Here is a 16772-nt window from a genome sequence, read left to right on the forward strand (position 1 = left end):
ATGCTTGGGTCATTCAATAATCAAAGAGAGAAACTGGTCTGGAGAAAAAAGCGTTCATTTTGACAAAACAATACTTTTTCTTCTTTTCAACACAATGCCCTTGAACATATACGCACTTGTTCCAAGGGGCTACAAGCTTTTTTATTCCGGCTGCAAAGGACTCTTTGTATTGACGTTTGAACCAATTTCCGACAAACTTTTTCCTTTCCTCGTTGTCTTCGAACCTCTTCCCACGTAATGCGTCCTTCAGTACGCCAAACAAAATGGAAATCACTAGGTGCTACATCAGGACTGTAAGGGGGATGAGGCAGTACTTCCCAGCCCATTTTGTCGATGGTTTTAAGGGTTAGTTGAGCAATATGAGGACGTGCGTTATCTTGCTGGAGTACCACACCTTTCTGAGATCCACGACGTCTCTCTCCCATGGCTAGGTTCACCTTGTTTAAAAACAAATCCGAGTAGTACTGGCTGTTCACTGTGCGCTGCTCTTCGAGATAATCACAAAAAAACTGGACCTTCACCACCCCAAAACACCGTCAACATGGCTTTTCCTGCCGATGCTTGGGATTTTTGAATTTTTTCTTGACAGGTGAATTGGTGTCTTTCCACTGCATGATTTGACTTTTTTGATTCTAGCTCATCATAGTGAACCCAAGTTTTATCACAAGTTAAAATTTTGTTGAGGAAGGAAGTGCTCACCTACTCTTTCATAACGTTCCTTTAGCTCTGTGCACACTCTCAACCATGTTTCCTGGTGTAGCCGAGTCAACTCCTTTAAGACCCATGTTTTGCGGTACTTCAGCTTGTTACAGATAATGTTATGAACTGTACCAGTACTAACTTGAACATTATGAACAACAGTCGGCATAATTGTATATGAATGTGATAATGCTCTGATGTTAGTCGATCTTCATATAACTCTGTTGCTACCTCTAATTTGCAGGGTTCCTCTCATATGCATTTCCTCCTCAAATCTCGATTTGTCGGAGTTGAAAACAAAGGGGGATAAATTTTTTTTTTATGACATCTAAAAATTCTCGAGCTGATTCCTCAGTTTCCTTGACGCTTTGTTTGAAATTTTGTTATCTTACATTTTCCAGTTCTGTAGCAGTGTCTGAAGTTATATAACCATCCAAGCACTGTAATATATGTCGCGTGGAATTTGATGTGCATAACGTAGGAGGTCATTATCACGTGCATCCTTGAAATTGTGCCGTGCGTCCTTCAAATGCGGAAATGCAAGTTTCTGTAGCAAGTGCGTCTTGTAGTCCCTTGAATATCCGTTGTTTTTCTTGTGCACTACACTGTCATATTGCTGCGGAACTAACCTAAATCCTTTGTATAAAATGGCTCTGAGCTCTATGGGACTCAACATCTGTGGTCATCAGTCCCCTAGAACTTAGAACTACTTAAACCTAACTAACCTAAGGACATCACATACAGCCATGTCCGAGGCAGGATTCGAACCTGCAGCCGTAGCGGTCGAGCGGTTCCAGACTGAAGCGCCTAGAACCGCTCGGCCACATCGGCCGGCAAATCTTTTGTATTTCCATCCTTTTAACAGGTCGCCTCTGGGACGACGGCCGTTTACTATCGTGACAAAAAGTAAAAACACCTACAGCTGTCCTTATAATTTTATTTTATTTTATTTTGTCGCTACCAGTTTCGACGCTTCATTGCATCATCTTCAGGCTGTTTTGATGCGGTACAGGTTGATACGACCCCCATGCATAACCCATCAGTTTCCACCATTACTGAAATCGCACATAATGCTTCAGCACTCCAACCATCAACTGTCAACTCAGTTGGCAGTACATTGTCCACACAGTCTAGCATACACGCCACCACTGGTTCCACTAACTTATCTTGCAGAAAGGTTAATATTTCTCTGCGACTTCTGTATCACTCTCCGAAATTCATTGCATTCCTTTCTGACGAAATGTCAACTCTGGCAAGTGGTGTTGTAGACATAATGCAATGTTTGCTTCGTTTATCGTTGCCATTGCTCTGCTTTGTATCGACACCACTAGCACCGTAACACTGTTGTGAATTACTCGTCTCGTAAGCAGTTTGACCACCCTCCGTAGCCTCATGCTGTGCTCATCATTGGATACCTCCAGTCCCCCCCCCCCCTTTGCCGTTAGCAGCCAATATTGTGGTTGCACAGTAGACAATATGTGGGGAGAGTCGAACGCTGTAAAGCCGTAAACATTATTCATCTACATCTAGATGGTGAACGGTCTCTGTTGGATTCCTTTCATGTTTGATTTCTTAAATCTGTTGTCATTTACGGCATAAATTCCTCTTCTAAATTTACTGTGGCGTTTCTGACTATCTGGGAGGAGACTGAGTAGTGGAACGTGTTACTTTTACACATAAACAAGAACGATCTGTCACACTACTACACTTTAAAACACAGTTTATATGTAATTCATGTCACACAGTCTCATACGGAACCTACATCCGCTTCCTTTCATATACTGTATATGATAAGATACTGTCATCCCGCTTCCCTTCTGTGTGAGAGGATGATGAGAAAATGTATTTCTAGTTGCATGCTACCAACGTCCGAACAGGTAGCTACGCTTTCTAAAAGCAGAGAGGTTTCTATCCTTAGCATGGTCCTGTCCGTCCCTTGTCATGTTGGTATAGGAAGCTGCCCCTCTGGTAACTTCCGTTTGTATTTGTGAGCCACCCTCAGGAAGGGACCAGGCAGTCTGTCCGCGGCGAGCGTCAGAAGTGGTAAGATCTCCGGCTAAGCGTGTGTCTGCTAAGTCCGTAGGACAATGGATTTCTTAAGTTCAGCCTAACTGAAAATTTAATCACCTTTATTTCAGGTTTAGCTCTAAAATATCTAATGTTATCTTAAATTGCAACGCAGTGTAATTCGCGTGTGAAGTTCAGAATATCTTCCGGTAGTTGCTTTGTCACTACTTTGTGAGTAAAGTGGAACCACGTGTTGATCAGTAAATCTAACTAAGATCATCAATCTTAATTGCGAATGTGCGTGAGATTATAACGTCTCGTCTTGACAATATTTTTCAATATAGCAACTTTTCTTTATGTTCAACCCATGTGGAGTGTAGTTTGTGAGACCAGTACCACGCGCTCATACAATGGTTTGACCCATCAGGTTAATAGTAAGACGATAGTAACCAGTTCGAGGTTTTTCTTTTGTAAATTGCTTTTCGATCTAATTTATTTTAATTATCAAAATTATTGTGGAGTTACACTCTTTGTGTAAACCAAGTTGACAACGTGAAGCATGTGGTGTAATCATCAAAGTAGCCCTCAGCTATTCTTTACGGGAAGATTTCACAGAGAGTTGAATCGGTTGGTTGTGGTTAATTTCCTCTTGCATATGTTTCAACGTTCTTCGTGTGTTATTTTATGAATGCAGTGTTGTATGCAGTCTCCCAATCTTGGCTCCAAATTTGATGTGTTCCGTAAGATTACAAACTCACATTTTCACAGTCCTAAATAAGGCACCAGCTTAGTTATGACTCACGTTTAATATGCTGAAATTTCAGTGATCAATGTTAAAATAAATTTCCAAATATAAACTGATTTATTTCTTTTTATTTAAATTCTCTTATATATATATATATATATATATATATATATATATATATATATATACATATATATATATATATATATATATATATATATATCACCGGTTGTCGTATGACTATTAAAAGATTATAATTAATGTTAGTCTGGTTGGGAATTTGGTAAGCTAGACTGGATACCTGGTGAAATAGATGCGCAGTAATGCAAGGTTAACTTCCCCAGACAGCTCACAGCTTTTAACCCGCTTTTATTGTCTATCAGTACCGCTTTCTAAGAAAATTAAAGCAACAACGTTACAATGGATACTCTGCAAATCACACTTAAGGGCCTGGCGCGGAAGAAACGAACGCCTGTATCTTTCTGTACTAGCTCTGATTTCCCTTATTTTATTATGGTGATTGTTTCTCCCTATGTAGGTCGACGTCGACAAAATATTTTCGCATTCGGAGAAGATAGTTGGTGATTGGAATTTCGTGAAAAGATTCTTCATTTTAACGATATCCACCTCACATCCTGTATAATGTCCGTGACACTCTCTCCAATATTTCTCGATAATACAAAACGTGCTGCCCTTCTTGGAACTTTTTCCATGTACTCTGTCAATACTATCTGGTTAGGATCCCACACTGTGCAGCAGTATTCTAAAAGAGAATGGACAAGCGTAGTGTAGGCAGTCACTTTAGTATATCTGTTACATTTTGTAAGTGTCGTGCCAATAAAACGCAAGTCTTTGGCTAGCCTTCTCCAAAACACTTCCTATGTGTTCTTCCCAGTTGTAATTCATAGGTAATTAGCTGAATTTACAGCGTTTAGATTTGACTGCTTTATCGTGTAGCCGAAGTTTAACGGATTCTTTTAGCACTCATGTGGTTGACCACACATTTTTGGTTATTTAGGGTCGATTGCCACGTTTAGCACCATGCAGATATCTTTTCTAAATCGTTTTGCAGTTTGTTTTGATCCTCTGATGACTTTACTACTCGATAAATGACAGCGTCATCTGCAAAAAACCTAAGTCAGCTGCTCCGATTGTTTCCTGAATCGTTTATATAGATATGGAACAGCAAAGGGCCTATGACACTACCTTGGGGAACGCCAGAAATCACTTCGGTTTTACTCGACGACTTTCTTTCAGTTACTACGAACTGTGACCTCTCTGACAGGAAATCACGAATCCAGTCACTTAACTTCGACGATATTCCATAATCGCGCAATTTCACTTCGAGCCGCTTGAGTGGTACAGTGCCAAAAGCCTTCTGGGAACCAGAAATAAGGTACTAATTGGAAATCCCTTGTCGATAGCACTCAACACTTTGGGCGAGTAATGAGCTACTCATGTTTCACAAGAACGATGTTTTCTAAATCCATGTTGACTGTGTCTCAATTGGCCGTTTTCTTCGAGGTAATTCATAATGTTCTTACACAATATATGTTCCAAAATTATTGACATTTTGTGAACTTGCAATTGAAAAGTTCCTTGTAAGACCACCTTAACTGACCAATAGATGGCACTTAGATACATATACTGTGTGTGTGTGTGTGTGTGTGTGTGTGTGTGTGTGTGTGCGTGCCTTTCCAATTTAGGTTTGTGTTTGGCGAGTGCTTGCAGAACGTTGCTTGCCATCACGAGTATTGGCAACAATGAAGTAGTGAGGAGGTGGTGTTCTTCGTGGTTAGGGTGTCATCCCCTGATTGCAATTAAGAAAACGCTAAATGCGGAAGGATACAAACACATTCTTCTGCGTTGTGTAGTTGCATTAATATAACACTTACTCTGCGACAAAGCTAAGCAATAATCTCACAAAGCATAACAAATATCCTGATGTATGAGGACATGGGATCCTCACAATGTGTTTGGCGAGTCTGTTATCATCCATTCTGTAAATACGTCCAACATAGTAATACCCCCTTGTTTACAAAATTGTTAAGGTTTTCGTGGCCACTTGTTGACGAACTGCCTATTGGCTTCTGTCTCGGGTTCTTCGGCCGACGTTCATCTAATGATTTTACTGACGTTTCGCCAGCACGAGTGGCTGGCATTGTCAAAGCTTCACCCTCCATTGCCGGTGGTGAACTGGAGCCGAGCTCGCGGGCGCAGACTATATGTACCTGGCGCGCCAACGTCCGAGGGCTTCTCCGCGGTCATTTCCGGTGCGGTTCTCCTCTTGCTACCTGCGACGGTCGTTCGCTGCAGTACGGGAAGCCAGGATCCGTTACCTTAAGGCTTTCCTCTTTCTTGTTGAAACTGTTCGCGTGTTTTTGTATTTCCACAGCTTCTCTGAACAAGCGCGTGTGATAGTGCTTCTCTACAGCCAGAACTTCCGTGTCGGCGAATTTTATTACGTGGTCGGTCTCATTCAGTGCGTGCTCTGCCACGGCCGATTTCTCCACCTGAGACACTTGAACAGCCTCCATGCCAACATAACATTTACCATGGAAGTAGAAAAGCACAAGAAACTGCCATTTCTAGATGTGCTGGTCACAAGGGACGGCGAAAACCTGGGACACAGCGTGTATCGAAAACCGACACACACGGACCGATACCTGCACAAACTGTCAAACCACCACCCGAGCCGGAAAAGAGGCATGATTAGTACGCTCGTAACGAGAGCAGGACGAATATGTGAGCCTCAACACCTCAAACGAGAAATGCAACACCTGGAAACTGTTCTGAGGAGCAATGGGTACTCCACAAATTACATTAGAAGTGTGACAGAGCCAAACACTCGGCGAAGTAAGGAACCAGAAAAAGAAATGTCGGGTATGGCCTTTCTGCCATACATTCCCAGAGTGACGGACAGAATCGGCCGGATATTGCGCAAACACGGCGTAAAGACGATTTTCAAACCGGCAAGGAAGGTCAAAGAGTGTCTTAGATCGGCGAAGGAGAAAAGAGACCCACTTGCAATGTCGGGAATATACCGTATGCCTTGCACATGCGGAAAAGTTTATGTCGGAATGACTGGACGATCCATTAACACCAGGATCAAAGAGCATAAGCGACATTGCAGGTTGGGGCAGGTGGAGAAATCGGCCGTGGCAGAGCACGCACTGAATGAGACCGACCACGTAATAAAATTCGCCGACACGGAAGTTCTAGCTGTAGAGAAGCACTATCACACGCGCTTGTTCAGAGAAGCTGTAGAAATACAAAAACACGCGAACAGTTTCAACAAGAAAGAGGAAAGCCTTAAGGTAAACGGATCCTGGCTTCCCGTACTGCAGCGAACGCCCGTCGCAGGTAGCAAGAGGAGAACCGCACCGGAAATGACCGCGGAGAAGCCCTCGGACGTTGGAGCGCCAGGTACATATAGTCTGCGGCCGCGAGCTCGGCTCCAGTTCACCACCGGCAATGGAGGGTGAAGCTTTGACAATGCCAGCCACTCGTGCTGGCGAAACGTCAGAAAAATCATTAGATGAACGTCGGCCGAAGAAACCGAGACAGAAGCCAATAGGCAGTTTGTCACCCCCTTGTTTAATGAGTCTCATATGTTTTGTGTATTTTAATAAATCTAATCATTCTTATCAATTTTTTGGCGACCTAATATTTGATGTATAATTTATGTATGCAGACTGAATTGACAAATGAAAATTTGTACCGAAGTAAGGATTCAAACCTGGGTACCCTGCTCACTAGGAAGACGCCGCATTGCCACTCTATTGTAGATGAACCTGGACAAGCTTCGTTTAATTAAACCATCCACGCCTGGGTTTTGGGTAGGATTCCCCTTTTCATTCGATGCCGAGGTGTCCCCAGCTCATGGTCTAGTGGCTAGTGTTGCTCCCTCTGGATCACGGAGTCCTGGGTTCCATTGCTGGCCAGGTTGGGGATTTTCTCTACTTGGGGACTGGGTGTTTGTGATGTCTTCATTGTTTCATCATCATCGTCATAATCATGCATGACAGTGGCTAGATTGGATTGTGTAAAATTTGGACTGTGTAAAACTTTGTAAGGGCGCTAATGACCGCGCAGTTGACCACCCGACAAATCAAACATCATCAACATCGATGCCGAGATGCTATTCCAGTACAGCTGGAGAGTCTCTGCAATGCTGTTCGAGTTTAAGGAGGATACGAAGTGGTCTGAGGTGTGGATAGCATTTCGGACTGGGGAGGGTGTAATGCTACGACAGTTCGTTCAGATGTGCAGACCTACTGTGCCAGGGTGGCGTGGTCGTAGGCGCAACTGCCTAGTCAGCAGCAGACTTGGGTTAGAATCCTGGTCTTATTACAAATTTTCACTCGTCGCCTGAGTCAGCATATACAGGGTGATAATTATTGAACTATATTAAAAAGAAACGTTAATTAGTTACAAACTACGGCGTTCACACACTTTATTCAACATGTAAATGTCACTGCAGATATTCTGATTTAGGTTATGACATGTTCAATACGGCAAACCTACATTTCTAGCATTTGTAGACTTAGAGAAAGCTTTTGACAATGTTGACTGGAATACAGTGAGCGAAAGGCTATTTACAATTTGTACAAAAACCAGATGCCAGTTATAAGAGACGAGGGACATGAATGGGAAACAGTGGTTGGGAGGGGAGTGAGACAGGGTTGTAGCCTCTCCCCGATGTTATTCAATCTGGATATTCAGCAAGCAGCAAAAAGGAAACAAGAGAAAAATTCGGAGTAGGTATTAAAATCCATGGAGCAGAAATAAAAACTTTGAGGTTCGCCGATGACATTGTAATTCAGTCAGAGACAGCAGTCGACTTGGAAGAGCAGTTGAACGGAATGGATGGTGTCTTGAAGGGAGGATATAAGATGCACATCAACAAAAGCAAAACGAGAATAATGGAACGTAGTCAGATTAAATCGGGTGATGCTGAGGGAATTAGATTGGGAAATGAGACACTTAAAGTAGCAAAAGAATTTTGCTATTTGGGGAGCAAAATAACTGATGATGGTCGAAGTAGAGATGATATAAAATGTAGACTGGCAATGGCAAGGAAAGCGTTTCTGAAGAAGAGAAATTTTGTATTATCGAGTATAGATTTAAGTGTCAGGAAGTCGTTTCTGAAAGTATAGGCATGGAGTGTAGCCATGTATGGAAGTGAAACATGGACGACAAATAGTTTGGACAAGAAGAGAATAGAAGCTTTCGAAATGTGGCGCTACAGAAGAATGCTGAATATTGGATGGGTGGATCACATAACTAATGAGGAGGTATTAAATAGAATTGGGAAGAAGAGGAGCTTGTGGCACAACTTAACTAGAAGGAAGGATCGATTGGAAGGCATGTTCTGAGGCATCAAGGGATCACCAATTTAGTACTGGAGGGCAGCGTGGAAGGTACAAATCGTAGAGGGAGTCCAAGAGATGAATACACTAAACAGATTCGGAAGGATGTAGGTTGCAGTAGGTACTGGGAGATGAAGAAGCTTGCACAGGACAGAGTAGCATGGAGAGCTGCATCAAACCAGTCTCAGGACTGAAGACCACAACAACAACAACATGTTCAACATGCCTGCTATCGTTGTCAATGGTGTAGCGAAATTCTGCATGACCCGCTGAAGTGTCGGAACATCGATGCCGGCGATGACCTCCTGAATGGCTGTTTTCAGCTCAGCAATGGGTTATTCTGTACACCTTATCCTTAATATAGACTCACAAAAAGGATTCGCATGTGTACCGACAGTGCCAGAATACGGTTCCCAAAGTGGTCCTCCAGGACATCGAACACTCTCCTTCTTCGACGGAGTCGAGCTCCGTCTTGGATGAACCACATATTGTCGAAATCAGGGTTACTTTGGGTAATGGAGAAGGTATCATCTTCCAAAACCCTCACGTACTGTTCGGTAGCCACTGTGCCATCAAGAAATATCGTACCGACAATTCGGTGTCTGGACATTGCCCGCCACAAAGTCACCCGTTGAGAGTCAAGATCGTGAAATGCGGTTTTTCAGTCCCCCAAATGCGCCAGTTTTGCTTGTTGACGAACCCATCCAAATGAAAGTGGGCTTCGTCGCTAAATCAAACCACCAACTCCCAGCATGCCCCGCGGCCAGCTGTGCAGTTTGAACGTACTAACGCAAACCGTGCAGAAATTATGACGATTTTATTTCACATAGTTCAATAACTGTGACCGTGTATACAGCACAGATATCTGAGACTTGAGAACGTCTCTGGAATCACATCGTACCGTTCTATGTAATTCTTCTTTCTAATAGTGCTGACTTATCAAGCTATGGAAGATCCAGCGTGGTATGTAACAATATTATCAACAGGACGATTACTACGCACCATATAGCGAAGATGCTGTGTCGCAGCTAGGCGCAACAAAAAGACTGTCAGAAACTGAGCTTTCGGCCGAAAAGGTCTTCGTGTGAAATAGACAGCACACACACACACACACACACACACACACACACGCGCGCGCGCGCGCGCGCGCGCGCATGCACGCACAAACACAGACACTCGCACACACCACAATGTTAGGCTGCTGGGGCCTCAACAGCCAGAGACTGGATTCATGCGCGTGTGTGTTGCGTTTGCGTGAGAGTATGCGTGTATGTTGCCTATTTCCGAGGAATGTCTTGTCAGCTGAAAACGCACTTTCGGGCAGTCGTTTTGAACGTGCGTGTCTGCGACTTAGCATCTCCGCTGTATGGTGAGTAGCAACTATCCTTTTCATAATATTATGACTTCTCAAGCTTATAGTTTAATACTAGACATTAGCTAGCATGTGGGTAGTTTGGTTTCAATACTTTATTTTAAGCAATTTAGGCAGGCGCGTTTTGTTGTGAGCATTCTTAGTTGCACCAAACGGTTTTTCCACCTTGTGTGTCCTTTCCTTGTACTTTTCTAACCCGTTTTCTTAGTTAAGGGACATAGGACGTCAAAAATTTTAAAAATTCGATTTTTCAAAACTATGCATATTTTGTAGCGGACATGTTTCTGAATAGTTTGATGTATAAGACACATATATTTGAGACTTTATAAGGCACGTTATTTGGTCTTAAGTGGGGCAAAATGCAGTGCCACACCCCTTTTGCCCAAATTTCTTCTGCCATTCGTAAGTGTGGTAGAAATCGAATGTTTATATATGCGTCAGAGATTATCATACACCAAACAAAGGACGTTTAAAATGAAAACTTATTGAAGAAATGTCTTCATGCCGGTACCCAAAAGCCAAATGAAAGTTTTAACCAATGTGTATGGGAAAGACTGCCAAGATTTGTGGGAAGAAATGCACTTGTTATTGCTGTTTGTGATGTAGTTTTATGTTTTATTGATGGTGTGCAGAGCAAGCAATATGTTTTAGAGAAATTGGGAATTAAGCCCGGAGTGAAATGGCTCTGAGCACTATGGGACTCAACTTCTCAGGTCATCAGTCCCCTAGAACTTAGAACTACTTAAACCTAACTAACCTAAGGACATCACACACATCCATGCCCGAGGCAGGATTCGAACCTGCGACCGTAGCGGTCGTTATGCCCGGAGTGAACTGCGTCAAAGCTTTGTATGCGATAGACTGAGAGCATGTAGTAAAAGCAGATAAATCTCTTTTTGAGATGATAAAATCAAGACCAGTGCATCATAGGAATGTGAAAAGGAAGAAAACTGATTTAGAAAATGAAAAAGAACCTGCTTATGGTGCTGGACAGTTCGAACAGAATGCCAAATACGAGCAGAAGCTTTAACGGCCATTTTCCGCAAAACCAAAATTTCTGTACTTTGGTACATGTAACATCCAAAATAATTATCCTATTACTTTCAAACTTGGTATATTTATTGAATACTAACTCCTTAATGCAAAACTATAGAATTTTCCAAATCTATTAAAAACTGTAATAAAACTGAGATAATTAACTATAAAATTTGAGTTTTTTCTAAATATGAAGTTTAAAATGTAACAACTCATACATTTTTTTCATAAGTTAAGTAAATTCTAGAGTTTCATACATCTGTCAGTATGGTTTGTATGCTGTGCAAAATCCATAAAAGAATCACTGTTATTTATGAAGGCAAGTGAGCCTGTAACAACAAATGCAGCCAATAGTAAGTGAAGAAATGATGAAATTTCACATGTAAAAAAATTATTTTTCTGTATTTTTGAACTTCCACTGCTATGAGCGTGAATCTTGAAACCTTCCTGCTCATGCTGACGAAGTTTTATGAATTTAAAGTATAGACAGTGGAAATTAAAATGTCCTGTGGTGCCTCTCCTGCTCCAAGTCGGTCCGTTTGACGTCCTACCCCCCTTAAATACTGTCCCTGAAATGTTCGCTTTTTTCATTTTACATTTGGCCAATATTAATTATTAAATATTTTTAGCACTTTTTAATATTTCCTATTAATATTGTTTTCTCGGTGGAGAGTCTTAAGCCTGTCATGTTGGCTGTCGTCACAACACCTGTATTCTTTCCGACCAACATCAGTGGCGATATTTTTGCTCTCTTAATGTTATTGTTGTTGTGGTCTTCAGCCCAATGACTGGTTTGCTGCAGCTCTCCATGCTACTCTACTTTCTGCATGTCTCTTCATCTCTGAATAACTACTGCAACGCCGGCCGCGGTGGTCTCGCGGTTCTAGGCGCGCAGTCCGGAACCGTGCGACTGCTACGGTCGCAGGTTCGAATCCTGCCTCGGGCATGGATGTGTGTTTTGTCCTTAGGTTAGTTAGGTTTAAGTAGTTCTAAGTTCTAGGGGACTGATGACCACAGCAGTTGAGTCCCATAGTGCTCAGAGCCAGCCAACTACTGCAACCTACATCCTTCTGAATCTGTTTCCCGTGTTCATCCCTTAGTCTCCCACTGCGATTTCTACCTCCCCCCACCCCCCCACCCCCACGCGTCCCTGCAGTGCTAAACTGGTGAACCCTTGACGCCTCAGAATGTGTCCTACCAACCGATCCCTTCTTTTGTTCAGATTGTACAAATTTCTGGTCTTCCCAATTTTATTCAGTACCTCCTAATTAGTTACGTGATCTGGCCACCTAATCGTCAGCATTCTTCTGTACCTCCACAGCTTAAAAGATTTTATTCTCTTCTTGTCTAAACTGCCTATTATCCATGTTTCACTTCCGTACATGGCTCCACTGCATAGAGATACGTCCAGAGAAGACTTCGTATTGCTTAAATTTGTATTCGATGTTAATAAATTTCTTATCTTCAGAAACTCTTTTCTTGCCATTGCCAGTCTACATTTTATACGCTTTCTATTTCGACCATCATCAGTTATTTTGCAGCCCAAGTAGCAAAACCCATCTACTATTTTCCTAATCCAATTCCCTCATCACCACCTGATTTAATTCGACTACATTCCATCACCCTTGTTTGGCTTTTTTTGATGTCCTTCTTATATCTTACTTCCAATACACTGCCCATTTCGTCCGACTGCTCTTCCAAGTCCTTCACTGCCTTTGACAGAATTACAGTGTCATCGACAAACGTCAGAGTTTTTATTACTTTACCCTGAGATTTAATTCCTACTCATAATTTTGCTTTGGTTTCCTTTACTGTTCGCCCAATGTGCAGATTGAATAACATCGGGGGTAGCCTACAATCCTGTATCACTCCCTTCTGAACCATCATTTCCCTTTCACGCCTCTCTCCATAACCCAGTGAAAAAAAAATTAGATCGAACTATTTTCTTGCCCGGCAACGCCATTTATTTTGAAAGGTCTAAATTTCAGTTTAACGACACTTTTTTGTTGTTGCAAGCGCTGCTCTCAGCGTAGCCATCAGCACCTTCTGATGTGGAAATGACAGCCGAGAAAATACCGGGACGTCACACACGTAGCCATGTTAATGCGGTCGTTGCGACGGAATATCCGGCCGGCCGGCGCCGTTGGAACGGCACTCCAGCTTTCCCCTGGGGTGTTCGTCAGAACAACGGCGTCACGTACCGCGCTGCGACAAACAACTCTATTCCTGGCGACCGTGTGGACGGTGACTCAGAGCAGTAGGGGACTCGTTATCTGCGTCGTGTCGCGTTTCTCGAACCTCCTGTGCACCTCAGATAAGTCTTATTTGCTCCGGATATCTGACGAGATACGTGACAAACACGTACGTACAACACGCCCACAGCGACACGGCAGTCACTCGTACGCGACAATTAATTTAAACTTCACGATGGAAAGAATTTGTTCAACATTTTTGACTCAATGAAAAGGTGTTAAATACGTTAGTGTTACTACTTTTTTTTAAGACCACTTACGTTAGTAAACCTCAACGTGTGCTTCCTAGGTAGCGGAGAATGTCGAGGCGGTATCGCAGCTCCCACCAGGTGTTCCGTAACATGTGTTCTGTCACAGTACCCACAGCAGCTTGTATCCTAGCCTTCAGCTCATCGACGCCAGCAACTGGTGTGACGAAGACTCCGTCCTTGATGTAGCCCCAGAAAAAAAAGTCATGGGGCGTAATTTCTGGAGAGGCGAGTAATGTGTGGATCGGTGGATTGGAAGGAACGCGGTAAAACATCAAATCTCCGACGTCACTGCGGCCGGAGAAAGATCCTACAGCAACAGGACCACCGACGACTGAAGAGACTCGCTAAACGTGACAGATTGAACGGACTGGACAGTGTCTTAAAAGGAGGGTATAAGATGAACATCAACAAAAGCAAAACGAGGAGAATGGAATGTAGTCGAATTAAGTCGGGTGATGCTGAGGGAATTAGATCAGGAAATGAGACACTTAAAGTAGTAAAGGACTTTTGCTATTTGGGGAGCAAAAATGATAGTCGAAGTAGAGAGGATATAAAATGCAGACTGGCAATGGCAAGGAAAGCATTTGTGATGAAGAGAAATTTCTTAACATCGAGTATAGATTTGTCAGGAAGACGTTTCTGAAAGTATTTGTATGGAGTATAGCCATGTATGGAAGTAAAACGTGGACAATAAATAGTTTGGACAAGAAGAGAATAGAAGCTTTCGAAATGTGGTGCTACAGAAGAATGCTGAAGATTAGATGAGTAGATCACATAACTAATGAGGAGGTATTGAATAGAATTGGGGAGAAGAGGAGCTTGTGGCACAACGTGACTAGAAGAAAGGAGCGGTTGGTAGGACATATTTTGAGGCATCAAGGGATCACAAATTTAGCACTGGAGGGCAGCGTGGAGGGTAAAAATCGTAGAGGGAGAGCAAGAGATGAATACACTAAGCAGATTCAGAAGGATGTATGTTGCAGTGTGTACTGGGAGATGAAGAAGCCTGCACAGGATAGAGTAGCATGGAGAGCTGCATCAAACCAGTCTCAGGACTGAACACCACAGACGACGACTGTGCTCGAATCATACATTTTCAAGAATCTCATTCTTCAAATTAACGCCGATGTTTGATCAAAAATGGCTCTGAGCACTATGGGACTTAACATCTGTGGTCATCAGGCCCCTATAACTTAGAACTACTTAAACCTAACTAACCTAAGGACATCTCACACATCCATGCCCGAGGCAGGACTCGAACCTGCGACCGTAGCAGTCGCGCGGTTCCGGACTAAGGGCCTAGAACCGCTAGACCACCGCGGCCGGCTAATGTTTGATTCTAGTAGTATTCTTCCGATCAGGAATCGCTCTTTCGGCCTCTGCTTTTATGTCCTCCTTGAGTCGTCCGTCACGTGTTATTTCTCTTTCACATTACCGCAATTACTTCCCGTCATCGGCTTCGGGTTTCCCAATTTTCTATGTAGTTCCTCACTAATCTAATTTCTGCCACTCCTCACTTCTTTTGTCATTCTTAGGTCTACTCTCCGCCAACATTCTGCAGCCCTTGTACTGCTGATTCCATTCAGCATGTTCAGTAATTTTACTTCAATTACACTGAGCACAACAATGTCATTTACGTCCATCCACGCTGAAATTTGATGCCATTCTAGGACCTCTCCAATATTTCGATCACTGTTTTTTCGCTATATGGAACCGAATAGTAGGTTGGAAGGTACGCGTATTCAAATACAGAGATATGTAAACTGGCAGGCGGCTGCGGTCGGCAACAAGTGTCCGGTGCAGTTGTTAGATTGGTTACTACTGGCACTATGGCAGGCTGTCAAGATGGTGAGTGAGTTTGAACGTGGTGTTACACTCGGCACGAGCGATAGGACACAGCATCTCCGAGGTAGCGAAGAAGTGGGGATTTTTCCGTATGATCATTTCATGAGTGTACCGTGAATATCAGGAATCCGGTAAAACATCTAATCTCCGACATCGCTGCCGTCGGAAGCAGATCCTGCAAGAGCGGGAGCAACGACGATTGAAGAGAATCGTTCAAAGTGACAGCACTGCAACCCTTGATTGCTGCAGATTTCAACGCTGGGCCTTCAGAAAGCGTCAGCGTACCAACCATTCAACAAAACATCATGGATATGGGCTTTCGGAGCCGAAGGTCCACTCCTGTACCCTTGATTACTGTATGACACATAGCCTTACTCCTCTCTTGGGCCCGTCAGTACCGACATTGGGCTGTTGGTGACAGGAAACATGTTGCCTGGTCGGACGAGTCTCGTTTCAAATTGTATAAAGCTGATGGACTACGGGTATGGAGACAACCTCATGGATCCATGGACCGTACAAGTCATCAGGGGAGTGTCCAAGCTGGTGTAGTCTCTGTAATGATGTGGTGTGTGTGCAGTTGGAGTGATATGGGACGCCGCATAGTCTAGATACGTCTCTGACAGGTGACACGTACGTAAGCATCCTGTCTGATCACCTGCAGCCATTCATGTCCATTGTACATTCCGACGGACGTGGCCAATTCCAGCAGGACAATGCGACACCCCACTTTCAGCTTTCCACAGCACTGTACAGTTTGTCTGGTGTTCTAAGTGGTACATTCTTTTGTTACCAGTATTAGATATTAAACTTTTCCGTACTTGCATCTCTAACATTATATGAGTGCAGTGTGTGTGTGCCTATATGTCTGCCTGTATGGATAATGGAAAGTCCAAGATGACGAAACAACAATATTATGAAAAGGATTGACTGCTACACAGTGGATACTGGAGGCGCTGAGTTGCAGGTAGGCCAACGAAAATTCTACTAAGATATGAAAACCATTTAACAACCAAGCTCGCGTAAAATATATTATTTTTATTTAAGACCACCAATATCAAAAGAATTTGCTGCCATTTTTAGGTCTAAAATGTTTTGTTGTAAAATATGTTCATTTTACGCTGAACCTCACACACAAGCTGCCAAGTGGATAAATATAGTAATACACGTTTTGTCATCACTAAAATATTTAAAAAA

General features: G+C 43.0%; 1 protein-coding gene across 3 annotated transcripts in view; it reads left to right on the plus strand.

Annotated features, from left to right (window-relative positions):
• LOC126428169 (natterin-3-like) overlaps positions 1-16772 on the plus strand; it is a 112746-nt gene that overhangs the window by 83253 nt on the left and 12721 nt on the right. The window lies entirely within an intron of this gene.

This window comes from Schistocerca serialis, chromosome 12 (genome assembly GCF_023864345.2).
Source record: "Schistocerca serialis cubense isolate TAMUIC-IGC-003099 chromosome 12, iqSchSeri2.2, whole genome shotgun sequence".
In the NCBI taxonomy this organism is placed as follows: Eukaryota; Metazoa; Arthropoda; class Insecta; order Orthoptera; family Acrididae; genus Schistocerca; species Schistocerca serialis.